Consider the following 20,955-nt stretch of genomic DNA (forward strand, 5'->3'; position numbering starts at 1 on the left):
AGGTATGACCTGTTCAAAGAGGACGGGTTGCACTTGAATCCCAGGGGGACCAACATACTGGCGGGGAGGTTTGCTAAGGCTACTGGGGAGAGTTTAAACTAGAATTGTTGGGGGGTGGGATCTGTACTCGAGAGACTGGGGAAGAGGTGTTTGGCTCTCAAATAGAGGAAGCTAGGAGTAAGTACCATAGGCAGGTGGTAGAGAAAGGAAGTGTTCAGACAGGCTTGAGATGTGTCTATTTTAACACAAGGAGTATTGTGAACAAGGCGGATGAGCTTAGAGCTTGGATTGATACTTGGAGCTATGATGTGGTGGCCATTACGGAGACTTGGGTGGCTCCGGGGCTGCAATGGTTGATTCAAGTGCTGGGTTTTAGATGTTTCAGGAAGGACAGGGAGGGAGGCAAAAGAAGTGGGGGAGTGACACTGTTGATCAGAGATAGTGTCACGGCTGCGGAAAAGGTGGACGTTGTGGAGGGATTGTCTACGGAGTCTCTGTGGGTGAAGGTTAGGAACAGGAAGGGGTCGATAACTTTACTGGGTGTTTTTTATAGGCTGCCCAATAGTGACAGGGTTATTGAGGAGCAGATAGGGAAGCAGATCCTAGAAAGGTGTGAGAATAACAGAGTTGTTGTGATGGGGGATTTTAATTTCCCAAACATCGACTGGCATCTCCAGACAGTGAGGGGTTTAGATGGGGTGGAGTTTGTTAGGTGTGTTCAGGAAGGGTTCTTGACACAGTATGTAGATAGACCTACAAGAGGAGAGGCCGTGCTTGATTTGATATTGGGAAATGAACCTGGTCAGGTGTCAGATCTCTCAGTGGGTGAAAATTTTGGAGATAGTGATCATAACTCTATCTCCTTTACGTTAGCACTGGAGAGAGATAGGAACAGACAGACTAGAAAGGCATTTACTTGGAGTAAAGGGAAATATGAGGCTCTCAGGCTGGAAATTCAAAGACTAAATTGGGAACAGATGTTCTCTGGGAAAAGTACAGAAGATATGTGGCAAATATTCAGGGGGTATTTGTGTGGAGTTCTGCATAGACATGTTCCAATGAGACAGGGGAGTCACAAGAGGATACAGGAACCGTGGTGTACTAAGGCTATAATAAATCTGGTCAAAAGGAAAAGAAAAGCATACAAAAGGTACGGAGAGCTAGGTAATGTTAGAGATCTGGAAGAGTACAAGGCTAAAAGGGAGGAATTTAAGAAAGAGATTAGGACAGCCAGAAGGGGACATGAGAAGGCCTTGGCCGGCAGGATTAAGGAAAATCCCAAGGCATTCTACAAGTATGTGAAGAGTAAGAAGATGAGATGCGAAAGGATAGGGCCTATCAAGTGCAGCAGTGGGAAAGTGTGTATGGATCCCGAAGAAATAGTGGAGGTACTTAATGAATACTTTACGTCAGTATTCACTACCGAAAAGGATCTAGGGGATTGTAGTGGGGACATGCAGCAGCCTGAAAAGCTTGAGCATGTAGATATTAGAAAAGAGGTGGTGCTGAAACTTTTGGAAAGCATCAAGTTAGATAAGTCGCCGGGACTGGATGAGATGTACCCCAGGTTGCTGTGGGAGGCAAGGGAGGAGATTGCGGAGCCTCTGACGATGATCTTTGCGTCGTCGATGGAGACGGGAGAGGTTCCGGAAGATTGGAGGGTTGCGGATGTTGTCCCTTTATTCAAGAAGGGGAGTAGGGATAGCCCAGGGAATTATAGACCTGTGAGTCTTACCTCAGTGGCTGGTAAGCTAATGGAGAAGATCCTGAGAGGCAGGAGTTACGAACATTTGGAGAGGTATAATATGATTAGGAATAGTCAGCATGGGTTTGCCAAAGGCAGGTCCTGCCTTATGAGCCTGATTGAATTTTTTGAGGATGTGACTAAGCACATCGATGAAGGGAGAGCAGTAGATGTAGTGTATATGGATTTCAGCAAGGCGTTTGATAAGGTACCCCATGCAAGGCTTATGGAGAAGGTGAGGAGACATGGGATCCAAGGGGACATTGCAGTGTGGATCCAGAACTGGCTGGCCCACAGAAAGCAAAGAGTGGTTGTTGAAGGGTCGTATTCTGAGTGGAGGTCGGCGACCAGTGGTGTACCTCAGGGGTCTGTACTGGGACCATTACTCTTTGTGATTTTTATAAACGACCTGGATGAGGAATTGGAGGGGTGGGTTAGTAAGTTTGTGGATGACATGAAGGTTGGGGGTGTTGTGGATAGTTTGGAGGGCTGTCAGAGGTTACAGAGGGATGTAGATAGGGTGCAAAGTTGGGCTGAGAAGTGGCAGATGCAGTTCAACCCAGATAAGTGTGAAGTGGTTCATTTTGGTAGGTCAAATACAATGGCGGAATATAGTATTAATGGTAGGACTCTTGGCAGCGTGGAGGATCAGAGGGATCTTGGGGTCCGAGTCCATAGGACGCTCAAAATGGCTGCGCAGGTTGACTCTGTGGTTAAGAAGGCATATAGTGTATTATCCTTCATCAATCGGGAAATTGAATTTAGGAGCCAAGAGGTATTGTTGCAGCTATCTAGGTCCCTGGTCAGATCCCACTTGGAGTATTGTGCTCAGTTCTGGTCGCCTCACTACAGGAAAGATGTGGAAGCCATAGAGAGGGTACAGAGGAGATTTACAAGGATGCTGCCTGGAATGCAGAGCATGCCTCATGAAAGCAGGCTGAGGGAACTCGGTCCTTTCTCCTTGGAGAGACGTAGGATGAGAGGAGACTTGATAGAGGTATATAAGATGATGAGAGGTATTGATTGGGTAGATAGTCAGAGGCTTTTCCCCAGAGCTGAAATGGTGGCCACAAGAGGACATAGGTTTAAGGTGCTGGGGAGTAGATATAGAGGAGATATCGGGGGTAAGTTTTTTACTCAGAGAGTGGTGAGTGCGTGGAATGGGCTGCTGGAAACGGTGGTGGAGGCGGATACAATAGGGTCTTTCAAGAGACTGTTAGATAGGTACATGGAGCTGAATAAAATAGAGGGCTATGGGTAAGCCTGGTAATTTCTAGGGTAGGGACATGTTCGGCACAGCTTTGTGGGCCAAAGGGCCTGAATTGTGCTGTAGTTTTTTCTATGTTTCTAAGTTGGAATCAGTTGATCCTGGTCCCATCAGGAACCACGCAGATCCTGTTATAGTGCTTGATTCTGGGTGCAAACATAATATTGCCTAAGCAACAAACAATTTGCTGGAGGAACTCAGTGGGTCAAGCAGCATCAGCATCTGTGTCTCCATAATATTGCCTAAATCCATGATTTTATTTGCAGGGGATTCATTTGGGCATTTGTATTAAATTCAATTTTTTTGACATTTATTCCTTACAGGAGTATGCTTCTATATGCAATTGCCCTCCAGCATCCTAACTGTGTAATCATTTATTGGCGGGCTAATTGCTTCTGGGTGCGTCACATTGGAATGTCACCATTCCCAGCCGAAACTTGCAGATCTGGTTCCAGCAGCAGTTCTTGTTCACAACTAGGAGCAGAAAAGGTTTCCAATTTTTCTTCCCTAACCTAGAAGTACAGGGCCAGTTGTGGCAGAGGTACCTTTGTGTCAGTTGAGTTCAATTAACTTTATACATAATGGGAATTAAACTTCCTGGTCTCTACTCTCTTTGTCCGATTGCTTAGAACAAACCTTGATATCTTATGTAGCTGCATTTAATAGGGCGTTTTGTGTCTTACCTTGATTCAAAGCACTTGCTAGATATTCTGAGGCCAACTGAAATGTTTTACTAGCATTTGCAGTGACTAGTTTTAGTGGAGTCAAGAAGTTTTCACTGAAATTATGGCTGGCTATGTGCATTGAGAGTCAGGTATAGCTGCTCATCTCCAACACTGTAGGTGTTCTATTTTCTGAGCTTTTTTTAAAAGATGTGAATGGGCACTTGATATAAATTTAGACACAAGAAATTCTGCGGATGCTGGAATCTGGAGCAATACACAAGAAGTGCTGGAGGAACTCAGCAGGTCAGGCAGCATCTATGGAGGGAAATAAATAGTGGACGTTTCGGGCTGACCTGCTGAGTTCCCCCAGTACTTTTTGTGTATTGATATAAATTTAGGAGTCCAATGTAGAAGGAAGATGCAATGTATATCAGGAATTTTAATTTATGGAACATTGCATTGACATAGCTTTGAATTTTCACAATGGATATTGTAAAAACAATTCTAATAGTGATATGTGAGTTGTTCTGTTACAGGGCTACAGGAAAATAAGAAGTAAGTAGCTAACCAGCATGTCATCAAGATTGCCATATTATTCCTCTTCAGCATACACCACTTGCATTCCTAATTCACTCCAACCACAGCTGAAATCTCCATACAGACCTGCATAATCTTTTGGCATCTTCTCCTTTGCTCTTTCCTCACCTCTGCATCCCCAACTGATAATCTAGTCTTTTTGGATAATTTGAATACACTGACTCCTGGATCCCCTCTGCTGTGCTTCTGAGCATCAGAAACCTTTAGAGAACTATTAAGAGTAGTTGATAAGAACTATAAGGTAGACCCTTGACCTCACAATCTACCTTGTTTTGACCTTGCACCTTATTGTCTACCTGCATTGCACTTTCTCTGTAACACTTTATTCTGCAATCTGTTATTGTTCTTACCTTGTACCACCTCAGTGCACTGTTGTAACGAAATGATCTGTATGGACGGTATGCAAGACACGTTTTTCACTGTACTTCAGTACATGTGACAATAATAAACCAATTTACCAGTTTACTTTAAGGAGAAGCTAGACAAACACAGGAGGAAGAAACAAATGCAAGGTTATATTGATAAGATTAAGTAAAGAGAGGAGACTTAGGTGCAATATTGACCAACTGGGCTAAGCAGCTTGTTTCTATGTTGTACATTCTATATTTGAACAAACCAATACTTGTCTTCAGCTGCTTTAATCACTCCCATTAATTCTTCCAATTCCTGCTCCAAATCTACTGTCATTCCTATTTGACAATCTGTTTGGGATCTTTTTCTACAAATTAGTGCAAGTACACACCACTCTAACCAATAATGGTACTGTGAGAGCTATAATATTCTTATGTAGAGTACAAGCTTATGCATTAGATGTGAGAAATTAGTTTACCGATTCCATGAGTGCTACAAAACCGTAAGTCTGACAATTAAATCAAAGCAGCCTGCTTGATTGGCACCCCATCAAACATTCCAAACATTTATATTCTCCATCACCAGCACATACCACCTTCAAAGTGCACTGCAGCTACTCACCCAAGCTACTCTGACAGTACCTCCCAAACCTGCGATCACTATCACCAAGAAGGACAAAGGCATCACGTGCAGGTTGCAGAAACAGCACCGTCTACAGGTTCCCCTCCAAGTTACACACCATTCTCATTTGTAAATGCATCACCAGTTTTTAGTGTTAGCTGGGTCTAAGTTCTGGAGCTCCTTACCCAACTGCCATATGACTGTACTGTAGAAGGACTAGAAGGACCGTAGAGGTTTAAGAAGGCAGCTGGCCGCTGTCTTCTCAAGAGCAATTGGGGATGGGCAATAAATGCTGGCCTTGTGAGCAACATCCATACCCCAAAAGTGAGTGAAAACAATTAACTTTTTGAATCCTTTTTATTGAGCAAAAAATAAATTTTATTTTTCAGATTTTATGTTACTAAGAAAACATCTAGAAAAGATGAACTTATTGTTACCAATTTTTACTTGTATTATCTTAGATTAGTGTTCCTTGATGAATTCTGTTGTGTTTTTAAAGTCTATGTATCCACAATATATTTTTCTGTGTGTAATTTAATCATGATACAAACATTAATGCCATGTGAAGTATACTGTAATATTTTGATTTTATAAATGCATTTGTACATGTATGCATTGCAATGATCAGGAAAAGAGATTTGACAATTTATTTGCTGAATCCCTTGGTCAATCAGTCACCAGGATATCTAGTGCTGAGGTGCTGCCCTGTAGATTCAAGTGGAAGGAGTGAAAAGGAACATCAGGGGAGAGAGAATTCTGTGGACTGTGTTTCTGCCCTTTGTTGGAGAAGGTCTTGGAGAAGGAGTGGGAGGATCTAATTGTGAGGGTTTTCTCCAAGCCAATCAAATTGGTAGAGCTACAAATAAGGTGCTGCTGAGGGTGTTCAACTGCACCACCACTGAATGGTATTTTGACTGATCTTTTAGCTTAAATCAGGCCTGATCTTTTAACTTGATGCCACTTTCTCGTACCAATGCTGTATTCCTTGATTCTCATGCTAATCCAAAACTCTTTTGATCTCTTTCTTCAATATACCAAACCTCCAACATCTTCTTGGACAGAAAATTCAAAGATTCAACAACATTTGAATGATGAAGTTCCTTCTCATTTCCAGCCTTAGTGGTCAATCAGTATTCCAAGACAGTGATCCCTGGCTCTAGGCATCTTATCCGGGTGAAACAACATCCTTCCATCTATCACATCAAGCCACACAAAGATTTTGCTTGTTTCAATGAGATCAGCTCCCAATCTCCTGAACTCAAGAAAGTCTAGGTGCACTCTGTTCATTCACTTGCATTTTTCTGAAATGGTGAGTATTCATTATTGATGTTGTTCAGCAGGCTGAAAGTTTTAAATGATTGTTAACGTCTGCATAGTGGAGCTCCTCTGAATGAGTGTTTTCTGTGAGATTTAGAGTGCTTGAAGTGAGGTGCTACAAAGCAGAAAATAGAGATATGTCATGGTAATTTATTTATATAGTTAGAGAAGGGATTAATTCCTTGATGTGTTTTAAGGAATGTAGGTAGACCTACAGGGGAATTTGATGCCTCATTTGAGCTCGCTTGACAGTTAAATAAAATAATTCCTGTAAAGTGCCTATAGATTTGAGGAAAATTATGTAATAATATCTAGAACAAGCTGCCAGAGAAGGTAGTGGTGGTAGATACAATTACAATATTTAAAGGCATTTAAAGGGGTACTTGGATAGGAAAGGTATAGAGGGATACAGGCCAAATATGGGCAAATGGGATTAACATAGATAAGCATCATAGTTGGCATGGATGAGGTGGACTGAAAGGGCTTGTTTCTGTGCTGTATGTTTCTGTGATTTATTTCTATACTGTGTTGGCTGGAAGTGGAGTGTGAAAAGGGTCACTTGTTTTGCAGGGAATGAATATGGAGTTCATTGATGAGAATCGTCTTTCAATCAAAGAACTGTGGATAGTGAGGAAGGTTGTCAAAGGATACAGCAGGATATAGAGTAGTTACAGATATGGGTGGAGAAATGGCAGATGGGGTTTCATCTGGACAAGCGTAAGGTTTTGCACTTTGGGAGGTCAAACGTAAGGGGAAACTATACGGTAAATTGCATGATTTATGATTTGATACACCTCTGTCAGGTTACCCCTCAGTCTCCTATGCTCCAACGAATAAAGTCCTAGCCTGCCCTACCTCTCCCCGTGGTATATTGGTGTGTATATGAACTATATAAACTTTCTGGTATAACTTCTGATACATTCAACCTTCCAGCTGATCTATGTCCCTCTGTATCCTTAGGAAACCATCCTCGCTACTTACAACTCCACCAACCTTAGTGTGTCAGCAAGTTTACTAATCAGACCAGGGACATTCTCATCCAAGTCACTTATATATGTTACAAACAACAATGCTTCCAGCACCTATCCATGCAGTATACTACTGGTTATTGACTTCCAGTCAGAAAAACAATCCTCTACCACTACCCTCTGCCTCCTATCACCAAGTCAATTTGGGATCCAATTTGCCAAAACATCATGGATCCCATATGCCTTTATTTTCTGGAACAGCCTACCATGTGGGACCTCATCAAAACCTTGCTAAAGTCCATGTATACAATGTCTGCTGCCTTGCCTTCATCAGTAACCTCCTCAAAAAACTCAATCACATTTGTGAGGCAGGATTTCCCATGCACAAAACTATGCTGACTCCCCCTAATCAATACCTGCCTTTTCAGGTTTTCATAAATGCAATCCCTAAGATTATTTTTCCAATTGTTTCTCTACTACTGATCTAAGGCTCACTGGCCTATAGTTTTCTGGCTTATCCCCATCGCTTTTCTTTAATATGGGAAAAAATGGTTACCATTCCTTCTGCCATTGGAAACAGTTTCTCAATTACTCTTTCAAACTGCTTATTAATTTTAAAACCTCTAAGAAGGTTCCTCCTTTTCTCCAAGGAGAACAATTTGAACTCATTCTCTCCACATAACTGAAGCCCTCATCCCTAGTGCTATTCAAGTCTCTTTTGTGGTCTTTCCAAGCTCTTGGCAGGACCCTTAACAGCAATGACGTACAGAGGGATCTTGGGGTCTAAGTCCATATGTCCCAGAAAGTGGCAACATAAGTAGATAGAGCGGTAAAGAAGGCATATGGCATGATTGGGGCATTGAGTATTAGAGTCAAGAAGTCATATTGCATCTGTATAAAACTTTGGTTAGGCTGCACTTGGAGTATTGAGTGCAGTTCTGGTTGCCTTATTACAGGAAGGATGTGGAGTCTTTGGAGAGGGTGCAGAAGAGGTTTGCCGGGATGCTGCCTGGATTAGAGGGTATTAGCTATAAGGAGAGGTTGGACAAACTTGGATTGTTTTTCCTGGAGTATCTGAGGCTGAGGGGAGACCTGACAGTTTATAAAATTATGAGAGCTATAGATGGGGTAGGCAGTCAGAATCTTTTTCCCAGGATAGAAAATGTCAAATACTAGAGGGCATAGCTTTAAAATGAGAGGGGCAATGTTTGAAGGAGATGTATGGGGTACATTTTTAACACAGAGAGTGGTACCTGCCTGGAAGCACATACAATAGTGGTGTTTAAGATGCTTTTAGACAAGTTCATGAATATTCAGGAAATGGAGGGATGTGCAGGCAGAAGAGATTAGTTTAATTTGGCACCATGTTTAGCACAGGCATCGTGGGCCCAAGGCCTGTTCCTGTGCTATACTGTTCTATGTTCTATGTCTTGAAATCCTTTCTAAAACTTGGCATCCAGATCTGAACAATACCTTAGGACTTACACTGGTTTAATATAATTTTCTTGCGATAGTTATCAGTCCCTCTATTGATAAAGTCAAAGATTACATATACTTCACCTTGCAAATATTTGTGTATATCGATTTTCATATTTCAGTTCCTGCACCCCTGAAAAATAGTACCATTTCTGTTATACTGTTTCTTTGTGCTGATCCTCCCACTCGGCACTTACCCACATTAAATTGCATTGACCATATGTCTGTCCATTTCACCAGTCTGCTGTTACTAATATAGTTTACCACATTGTTGTTACTAACTGGAGGCCATTGTATTGTACAAATGCTGTACATTAAACTGTGCTTAATAGGCAGCACAAATTGGACATAACAGTGTTGGGACCCTTGTTATTCATTATTTATATAAATGATTTGGATGCAAATACACAAGGCTTGATCAGTAAGTTTGCGGATGACATGAAATTAGGAGGAGGTGTTGATAGTGAAGAAGATTATCGTAGATTACAGGGGGATCTTGATCAGTTAGGGTAGTGGGCTGAAGAGTGGTAAGTGGATTTCAATACAGATAAGTGTGAGGTGATGCATTTTGGAAAGTCAAACCAGCGTAGGACTTACGAACAGTAGGGCACTAGGGAGTGTAATGGAATAGATGGACCTAGGAGTACAAGTGCATAGTTTGTTGAAAGAAGCATCACAGGTAGACAGGGTGGTGACAAAGACATTTAGCACTCTGGCCTTCATCAGTCAGGGCATTGAGTATAGGAGTTAGGACATTATTTTGCAGTTGTATGTTGTTGGTGAGGCCGCACTTGGAGTACTGTGTACAGTTTTTGGTCAGCCTGTTATAGGAAAGATGTGGCTAAACTAGAAAGAGTGCAGAAAAGATTTACGAGGATGTTGCCAAAACTAGACGGCTTGAGATATAGGGAGAGGTTAGCCAGGCTAGGTCTTTATTTCTTCAAGTTTAGGAGAATGAGGGGTGATCTTATAGATGTTTATGAAATCATGAGGGGCATAGATAAGTTGGATGGTAGCAGTCTTTTCCTAGCAGTCTAAAGCTAGGGGGCATAGATTTAGTATGAGCGGAAAGATTTAAAAGGGACTTGAGGGGCAACTTTTTCATGCGGAGGGTGGTGAGTACAGGAAGTCCCCAGGTTACAAGCGAGTTCCGTTTTTGAGACTGTTCGTAACCCGATTTTGTATGCAACTCGGAACAGTGTCCGTGCATGCGCACTTGGGCTGGGGATCGCGGCCGCACATGGCCCCAGCCGCACATACGCGCTTGGCTCGGGGTTCCCCAGCTGCATATGCGCACTTAGCCCGGGGTTGGGCCAAAGAAGGTGTACCGCCGCCATGGTAGGATCGGGGGCCAGGCCGACATGTGTTCCTAAGTCGGGGACTTCCTGTATAAGGAAGGAGCTGCCAGAGGAAGTGGTTGAGGCAGGTTCAATAGTATCATTTAAGAAGCACTTGGATGGGTACATGGAGGGGCAAGGCTTAGAGGGATATGGGCCAAATGCAGGAAATTGGGACTATCTGGGAGAACATTGTGGTCAGCATGGACTGGTTGGGCAGAAGGGCCTGTATCCGTACTGTATTGCTCTATGACTGTATGGCTCTAACATTCAATCTATGCAGGCCAAGCATTCTCCAGTACCTCCAAATCATCAGCATCAAAAGTAGCTAAGCTGCTTGCATATTTTCAATGCAGAAGTGTTAACAATTACTTATGTGTGCCCACCACAACTTCATTTACACTGAATTGCACATTTAAAAAATTGCCAAATGTTGTTCTCTTAACACCCCTGTCTTCCTGATGTTCTCTGGATAAACTTTTTGTGTACCAGTCAAATCAAGAGGTGGGGCTTAGAGCAGAAATTCAGCACATCTCATCTCCCGAGCTGCAGAGTGTACCTGTGAATTGTGAGTGCAAAATCCTTTTTCACTGAGATCAGAAAATTAGGTTCCTATAGTTCTTTTAAAAAAAATTCACAAAGCATCACTAGATGGCACTCTAATCTTAAGCAGTCCCAAATTGCAGTCAGTCAAATTTCAGCCCCATTTATGCATAATTTTAGAAACACACACAAGGAATTACTGAGCATAATCAGTCCAAAGATAAATATTGGATTTATTTAGATCCTCCTTTGTCTGTCCTGGATCAACATCAGGAAGTGGAATCTACAGTGGTGGCTTGGTCACTAACAATCCTGTATGAAAATGAAAACAGCCTATTTCTCGTCAATGGACCCTTTTTCAGTGTCATGTTTTACTGTATATGTTCCCCTTGGTTGTTTCTGTTCTTGTGATTTCCTTTCCTTTCAAAAGCTACAAAACTCCCAGAAGTATATGGGTGTGCTGATCCTTGCGCAAGGTCTGTTAACCCATCACTTTTCAGTCATCGACATAAAAGGCAACAAATTTTGACCGGGAACCATTTCTCAAGTACATAATGTAACACAGATACTGCTGCTTCATTAGCTATTGTGAAGTGTGGCCGGTCACAGATAACTTCAGAAAGCAATGCCTAGTCAGTGAGCAATGATTCCTTCAAGAGCAGTATGGGACATTTTAGAATATAGTTTATTTCTTTCTGGATTATCTTTGCAGAAGTTCTTTAGGACAATGTCCTAACCCCATCCATCTGCAGATGCTTTATCAATGATCTTTCTTCCATCATTAGGTCAGAAGTGGAGATGTTTGCTGATGATTGCATTCCATTCGCAGCTCTTCAGCAAATGAAACAGCCTATGTCACATGCAGCAAGACCAAGACAATATTCAGGATTGGGTGATAAGTGGCAGTAAACATTCATGCCACAAAATCCCAGGCAATATCCATCTCAAAAAGAGTTTGTCTAATCCATCTATTCTTGACATTCAATGGTATTGCTATGACTGAGTTTCCCATCGTTAATATTCTGGGGATCACCACTGACCTGAAGCTCAATTGGACCATCCACACAAACACTGTGGCTACAGAGCAGTTCAAGGGCTAGGTATCCTGTGGTGAATGACTCACCTCCTGACACACCAAAGTCTTTCCACTATGTACATGACAGGTCAAGAGTGTGAAGGAATACTCTCCACTTACCTGGAAGAGTGCATCTCCAACAATGCTCAGGAAGCTCAACAACACCCAAGATAAAACAGTCTGCTTGAATGACGTCCCATTAACTACCCTAAACATTCATTCCCTCCACTGGCACATAGTGGCTGCAGTGCATAACATCTACATAATGTAATGCAATTACTTGCCTCGACTTCTCCTTAGTACCACCAAGAACACAGGGGCAGCAAGCACATGGGAACACTACCACCTGCAGGTTCCTCTCCAAGTCACACATCATTATCACTGGATCTAAATCCTGGAAGTCCTTCCCTGCAGCACTGTGGCAATATCTTCACCAAAAAGAAGCCAGTTCATTATCACCTTCTCAAGGGGAATTAAGATATAAGATATTTATTTATTATTCACATGTACATCAAAACACACAGTGAAATGCATCTTCATGCATTACTGAGAGCATGCTGGGGGCAGCCCGCAAATGTCGCCACTCTTCCGGCACCAACATAGCATGCCCACAGCTCCTAACCTGTAGGTCTTTGGAATGTGGGAGGAAACCGGAGCACCCAGAGGAAACGTACGCAGACACACGGGGAGAACGTACAAACTCCTTACAGACAGCAGCAGAAATTGAACCTGGGTCGCTGGCGCTGTAATAGCGTTACACTAACTGCTACACTACCATGCCACTCATAATGAGAGATGGTCAATAAATGCTATTCTTGTCAGTAATGGCTATATACTGAAAATAAATAAATAAACTGTTATACTTCATTGTGAAATTTAGTGATGGTAATTGGAAATTATAATGCAAATTAATTAGAGAGAAAGGTTACCCCTAGAGGTTTGTTCATGAGATCAAATCCTTTAATAAACTAAACAGAAACAAGGGCTATGGATAGCAAAACATTAACTTACAGTTTGGTATTCAGTTTAATAGCAAATTTGGTTTCCAGAGTTGAAATGGAAAAAAAAAGTACTCCATAAAAAATATAAATAATAAGAAAAAAAATCTATTGACTCATTATTCTATCAAAAGAAAACTCTAATTTCTCTGACTTCCTGGTTTGTGAACACATGGAAGTATTTTTTGTCCTATTTTTAACTCTATGAGCTAAATGTATGCACAAATTCCTCTTTGGGCTATTTCATTGTGGTGATTATCTTGTTCTAAGTCAGTTTGCTAATTACTGTGTTTAAAAATAGTCATCAGCAATTAGCACACACATGATAAACACATTGAAAACAGCAACAATAAAAATAAACTCACTCATCCTCTTGACTAACCAAATGGTACAACTTATTACCTTGCATTTACAACATAATCTAAACACAGCTTGTTTTATTTGTATTGATTAACTTGCAAATGTTGGTTTCAATAGTAACAACAAAAAAATGAAAATTATTGTGCTGTAGTGATGGGCTACGCACTGAGCTAGGAATAATGATACGTAGTTGGTGGGTTGAACTCGAGACTGGTTTATTCAAATCTTGCCGCGCTGGCTTTTAAGCAGTTAAGTTCCCGCGCTCAACGCGCGGCGATGACGTCAGATGTGCGCCAACCGAACCTCTTCCCATGCGCAGGCTTTCTCCCCTCGCTGTTGAAGAAGAAGGCCCAGCGCCATTTTGTGGCTGGCCTGTCTGCCAACGTGCGCCGACTTTGGAGCCGGTTCACTTGCGTCAAACGTGGGTCGCCATATAACCACCCCCCCCCCCCCCCACTCCCCAGAACCGGCGATAAACCCCCAAAGTCCACAGCCTGGATCAGTCACTGTTTGGGCGGTCTGCCTCTGCACTGCGGAGCCTGAACCTCGACTGGCTGCGCCAAGTCCACATGGGCTAGTTTGAGCCGGTCCACCGTGAAAACCTTCTCTTTCCCCCCAATGTCTAGAACGTACGTGGATCCGTTGTTCCTAAGTACCTTGAACGGCCCCTCGTACGGCCGCTTTAGCGGTGTCCGGTGTGCGCCCCTCCATACAAATACAAACTTACAGTCCTGCAGGTCTTTGGGTATGCAGGTGGGGATCTGTCTATGCCGTGAAGTCAGTACGGGGGCCAGGTTGCCAAGCCTCTCGCGTAGTCTGTCCATGACTGCCATGGGTTCTTCCTCTTGCCCCCTTGGGGCTGGTAGGAACTCTCCTGGGACGACCAGGGGTGCGCTGTACACCAGCTCGGCCAATGAGGTGTGCAGGTCCTCTTTGGGTGCTGTGCGGATTCCGAGCAGGACCCAGGGGAGCTCGTCCACCCAGTTAGGCCCTTTCGGGTGGGCCATGAGAGTCGATTTCAAGTGATGGTGGAAACGTTCCACCAGTCCATTCGACTGTGGGTGGTAGGCAGTAGTGTGGTGTAACCATGCTCCCAACAGGCTGGCCGCGGCCGACCACAGGCTGGAGGTGAACTGGGCGCCTCTGTCGGAGGTAATGTGGGCCGGTATCCCAAAGCGTGCTACCCAGGTTGCGATCAGCGCTCGGGCGCAGGAATCGGCGGAGGTGTCAGTGAGTGGGGCCGCCTCTGGCCATCTTGTGAACCAGTCTACCATAGTTAGGAGGTACTGCTCTCCTCTTGACACTGGCAGGGGCCCCACGATATCCACATGAATGTGGTCGAACCTCCGGTGGGTGGGTTCGAACTGCTGCAGCGGGGCTTTGGTGTTCCGCTGCACCTTGGCTGCTTGACACTGCATGCACGTTTTGGCCCATTCACTGACCTGTCTGCGAAGGCCGTACCACACAAACCTGCTGGACACCATCCGGATGGTTGTCCTGATGGATGGGTGCGCCAAATCGTGTATGGAGTCGAAAACTCGCTGCCGCCAGGATGCCGGGACGATGGGGTGAGGTTGGCCGGTAGCCATGTCACACAGGAGGGTCCTCCCACCTGGGCCTACTAGGAAGTCCTGCAGCTGCAAACCCGAGACTGCGGTCCTGTAACTGGGCAACTCGTCGTCTGCCTGCTGCGCCTCCACTAGCGCTGCATAGTCCACCCCCTGGGACAGGGTCTGGATAGCTGGTCTGGAGAGTGCATCCGCCACGACGCTGTCCTTTCCCAAGACATGCTGGATGTCTGTTGTGTACTCAGAGACGTAGGACAGATGTCGCTGCTGGCGGGCCGACCAGGGATCGGACACCTTTGTGAATGCGAAGGTCAACGGTTTGTGGTCCGTGAACACGGTGAACGGCCTGCCCTCTAAGAAATACCTGAAATGTTGGATGGCCAGATATAGTGCTAACAGCTCCTGGTCGAAAACACTGTACTTGAGTTCGGGTTGCTGCAAGTGCCTACTGAAGAACGCTAGGGGTTGCCAGCGCCCCTCGATGGTTTGCTCCAGCATCCCATCGACTGCCGTGTTGGATGCATCCACTGTGAGGGCGGTTGGAACATCCGTTCTGGGGTGCACCAGCATCACGGCACCTGCCAAGGCTTCCTTGGCTTTGACGAAAGCCACCGCGGCCTCTTCGTCCCAAGTAGCGTCCTTGCCTTTACCCAACATCAGGGTGAACAAAGGGCGCATGACACGGGCTGCTGAGGGGAGGAAACGGCGGTAGAAGTTGACCATACCCACGAACTCCTGCAAGCCTTTGACTGTGTTGGACTGGGCGAAGTGGCGGATTGCGTCTACCTTGGCGGGCAGGGGCGTTGCCCCGTCTTTGGTAATCCTGTGGCCCAGGAAGTCGATGGTGTTGAGTTCGAACTGGCATTTGGCTGGGTTGATCATGAGGCCAAAATCACTCAGGCGGGAGTAAAGCTGGCGGAGGTGAGACAGATGCTCCTGACGATTTCTGCTGGCTATGAGGATGTCGTCCAGAGAGATGAACACGAAGTCCAGGTTGCGTCCCACCGCATCCATTAGCCACTGGAACGTCTGTGCGGCATTCTTCAGGCCGAACTGCATTCGGAGGAACTCGAACAGGCCGAATGGGGTAATGAGTGCTGTCTTGGGGATGTCTTCAGGGTGTACCAGGATTTGATGGTATCCCCGGACGAGGTCCACCTTGGAAAAGAAGCTTGCCCCGTGCAAGTTTGCTGCAAAGTCGTGTGTGTGTGGCATGGGGTAGCGGTCTGGGGTTGTAGCCTCGTTCAGTCGACGGTAGTCACCGCATGGTCTCCAGCCCCCGGCTGCTTGGGGCACCATGTGTAGGGGGGAAGCCCATGGGCTGTCTGACCTCCGTACGATCCCCAATTCCTCCATCCTCTTGAACTCCTCCTTCGCCAGGCGGAGCTTGTCCGGGGGAAGCCGTTGTGCGCGGGCATGGAGGGATGGTCTCTTGGTCAGAATGTGGTGCTGTAGTCCGTGTCTGGGTATGGCTGCTGTGAACTGCGGTGCCAGAACCGATGGGAAATCCGCCAGGATTCTGGTGAATTCATTGTCTGACAGTGTGACGGAGTCCAGGTGTGGGGCCAGCAACTTGGCTTCGCCCAAAGAGAACGTCTGGAAAGTCTTGGCATGGACCAGCCTTCTCCCATGCAAGTCGACCAGTAGGCTGTGAGCTCGCAAGAAGTCTGCCCCCAGGAGCAGTTGGGCCACAGCGGCCAGTGTGAAGTCCCACGTGAACTGGCTGGCGCCGAACTGCAGCTGCACTGTGCGGGTGCCATAGGTGTGTATCATGCTGCCGTTTGTGGCCCTCAGGGTGGGTCCCGGCTCCCTGTTGCGGGTGTCGTACCCCATCGGGGGTAAGACGCTGATTTCCGCTCCAGTATCAACCAAGAAGCGGCGTCCTGACTGTTTGTCCCAGACGTACAAGAGGCTGTCCTGGTGGCCAGCTGCTGTAGCCATTAGCGGCAGCTGGCCTTGGCATTTCCTGAGAACTCGCAGGGCGGGCGACACTGGCGGGCTTCTGCGCCCCACTGCTGGTGGTAGAAACACCACTGTACAGTGGCCTCCTCACTCCTGCCTCTGGGTTCTGTGTGCTCCGTTGCTGGGCCTGGTCTGTCCTGGCATTGGGCACGTAGCTTGGCAATCTGGCCGACAGATGCCCCGCTTTCCTTCTTGGCCTTCCACAGCATGTCTGCCTGGGCCGCTACCTTCCGGGGGTCACTGAAATCTGCGTCAGCCAGTAGCAGATGTATGTCCTTGGGCAGTTGCTCTAGGAACACCTGCTCGAACATGAGGCAGGGCTTGTGTCCGTCAGCCAGGGCCAGCATCTTGTTCATTAATGCTGACGGCAGCTGATCCCCCAAATCATCCAGGTGCAGCAAGCGGGCACCACGCTCCTGTCGTGAGAGGCCGAACGTCCGTATGAACAGCGCTTTGAATGCTGCACACTTGCCTTTCTCTGGGGGCGACTGTATGAAATCCTCAACCTGGGAGGCTGTCTCCTGGTCAAGGGAGCTCACCACGTAATAGTAACGAGTGGAATCAGAAGATATCAACTGGGCCTCTGCTTGGTCAAACCACAGGCGTGGTCGCAGCGTCCAGAAGGGTGGCAGTTTCAGCGAAACTGTGTGAACGGATGAAGAGTTGATCATCTTTGGTCCAAATCCCGTTTGGACCGTAGGGGTCACCAATGTAGCGATGGGCTATGCACCGAGCTAGGAATAACGACACATAGTTGGTGGGTTGAACTCGAGACTGGTTTATTCGAATCTTGCCGTGCTGGCTTTTAAGCAGTTAAGTTCCAGCGCTTGACGCACGGCTATGATGTCAGACATGTGCCAACCGCACCTCTTCCCCTGCGCGGGCTTTCTCCCCTCGCTGTTGAAGAAGAAGGCCCAGCGCCATTTTGTGGCTGGCCTGTCTGCTGACTGTGGAGCCGCTTTGCTTGCGTCGAAGGTGGGTTGCCACAGTGCTGTACATTGTAATGTATCTAGAAATAGTCAAAGTAATTCAGATCTCTTCATTGTCAAAGCAACCGCAAATGAGTTATTGACATTATTCGTGTTAACAAGCATTGACAAATTCTCTGACTTCATCTAACTGAACTTTATAAGCAAATTACTTTCCTTTAAGTGTGTAACATACGTGACTAACAGCAACCTGTGAAATGTAATTGTACATTGTGTGCAGAAAATGGAATAATAATTCAAATGGAAATACAAGCAAAAGCAAGAGAAAAAGCTCATAAAGGTGTATGCTGGCATAGGCAGTTATTACTGTCAGCAGCTGCCAAAGTAACTTTGACCATCAGCTGCCACTAGGCTTTTAGTCCATTAGATAAAAACATACAGATACATCTTTTCTATGCAGTTAGGAGAATGTAACTAGCAAACTCACTTTATTTCTGTGTGGCTGAAAACTCTTTTATCTGTTACTATTACATTTTGGGGTAGATTTTTCTACCCTGCTGAGAAAGAAACAAGGAACGCAATGAAGACTCTGCTATTCAAAGGTAAAACAGTAGAATATCCCCAGAACAAATTTCTTGGGTCCATGCGGTACCATATTCAGATTATAGATAAATTCCAATTTTAAATCAATGGTGCTTTTGTGTACGAGAAGTGAGATATATATAAACAGAACAATATAAATTTTCAAAAAAAATTGTATTTATTCATCTGATAATTAACATACATTAATATTTTTTGAAGAATCATTTGCTTCATGATGTTTGGACAAGGGATACTTTCTGAATATGGATAGAAATCTACCATAAAAAATGCTGGACTCTTGCAACAGGCCAGGTAGCAACAATGGAGAGAGTGGAAGACTTCTGTCATAATTGCAAAATATAGGCTGTGATATTTATCCAGGTGTGAGTTCAGAATGTCAGAGGAGGCATTGTTGTCAGAAAAAGCAGAAGGACATTTTTCCCTGAATCCAATGTAATTTTAGACCATGCATTTCAATTCTCCTTAACATATGAGAAAAATTCTGCTGGGGAGGAATTTGTTTCATGAAAGGCTGTGATTGTGGAGTGGATGGATCTAGTGTGGAGTTAAGATATTTTGGTGGGGGTTGTAATGAGCATTTGGGGAAGTGGAGAGATTTTGAGTAGAGCAGCAAGATCATGTGTGGGATTGACATGATCCTGGGGTGGGGTGGGGGGGGGGGGGAAGTGCAGAGATTGCAGAGAAGAGCAAAGAGATTGTTGGGGAACAGGAATCATGAGAAGAATGGTAGGCTCATGTAAAGAGATAATGAGGTGGGATTGAAGAGAATGGGGAAGGGGAGCTCATGGAGGGGAACTCCAAAGGGTCATGTGGGAAATTGTGGGTCTGTGATCATTGAGAGAGGTGGGGGAATGTCAATTGTGTCATGTCAGGGGCAAGATCATTTTGAAAAGATTCAGGGCAAGGTATGGTTTACAAGGTGGCTTGTAGATCTTGCATTAAATTCTTTTGCTGCTCTTGACCTTCGAGCAGTGTTGTTTATCATTTCCATCTCCTTTGACCTATTGGTTCCCTGAAACCAGGAAAACCCATTTAAAAGTAGATGAAAATGGAAATCTTGCCGAGATAGAGGCATGCAGCCTCCTTAAGAAGTTTTACTGATCGACCTGCATCCTAAAAATAGATCCGTTTCCAGTTTCTCTTCCCAAATCTGTTTGAGACAGGTTGGGTTTGGAGTTGAAATGTCTGATATTTTGACTTCCTACCTAACCCAACCCATAATCCATATGTTCTTAAGAGTTAAAATGCACAACCCCTATTAACTGCTTCTCTCTCTCTTTTGTGCTGTCTCTCTCTACCGATGTCTTGTGATCTGTTGTGTGTTATTAGCAATTTCTGCTTTTATTTGGACTGCAACAGTTCAAGAACGCAGTTCACCACCACCTTCTCAAGGGCAATTAAGGATGGACAATAAATGCTGGCCTTGCTATCGAGACTCAGATCCTGAAAAAATAATAAATAAAATTTCATTTCCTAGCATCTGAATAATATCTACATAATAAAAGTCTTTATAAAAATTTTAATCACAAAACTTGAAATTGGAAGAATGGTTGGACAATTAAGAAATATTATGTTCTGCAGAGAAAATCGAAATAATTCTCTGATAACTAACTTTATTGAGGACTGGTGTCACTGATTTACTTCCCTCAAACAATGGAAATAATGTGTAATAACATTAGATAGAACCTCTTGTACAGATTTCTTCCCTTAAAATAAAATGAACCCATTAGGGTCCTGGAGATTAGTGCTGGAGAACATGACATTTTCTATTTCAGGCATCCATTAATACTTTAAACCCTTCCCCTCCAACCCTTTCCAGACCAATTTAGTAATTGGAAGCTCAATTAAACTTTCTGCCCTTTATGCTAACAATGTGCTTAATTCCAGCCTACGAGTATTCCGCTCTCCGAATGGAGCACCTTGCCCATTCGTTTATTTGCATCTGGTGAACTCCTATTTGCCAGTTTAATGTCTAATACTGCCAAAGCGGTGAAAGATTACATTAAATCTTTATAGAATTCTGTTGGGACTTTCTTAAAGACAGAACTCCTATAATCAGGAGAATATGCTCTAGGTTCTTTTAAACTTTTTTTAAAGCATGTAATGTGAAAACATTTGTTTCATGCATCTAGTTAGTTGATTCTAGGCATGAAACTGACCTAAAACTATTGGTAAATCGATGAGGTAGCTTTAGAGAAAGTACTTGATATTAATTACTTGGTTACACTGTTAGTATTGTATATCTATTTATTTAAATACAGAATATTCTATTGTAATGATATTAAGGGACAGAAACCATACTGCATACTCCTGATCGTAAATGGGTTTCCTCCATTTCCGATTGAGATTTTGGTGTTCAGCTGTATATACAGGACTACATTGGTGAAACGATAGGACCATGCGGACTGATGTTAGCGTTTAACGTTAATGGTCATTTAATGCTGGAGCTAAATATGGTCCAGAAATTGCTGAAGTTGCATCACCAAGTTAAAGGACGAATTTACTGTGCATCAAGGTTTAGGGACAGCTCAGTGTCAATCTTGCACCCAGATGGGGACGTCACCCCTGTACCTT

Source organism: Pristis pectinata, chromosome 5 (genome assembly GCF_009764475.1).
Source record: "Pristis pectinata isolate sPriPec2 chromosome 5, sPriPec2.1.pri, whole genome shotgun sequence".
NCBI classification, from domain to species: Eukaryota; Metazoa; Chordata; class Chondrichthyes; order Rhinopristiformes; family Pristidae; genus Pristis; species Pristis pectinata.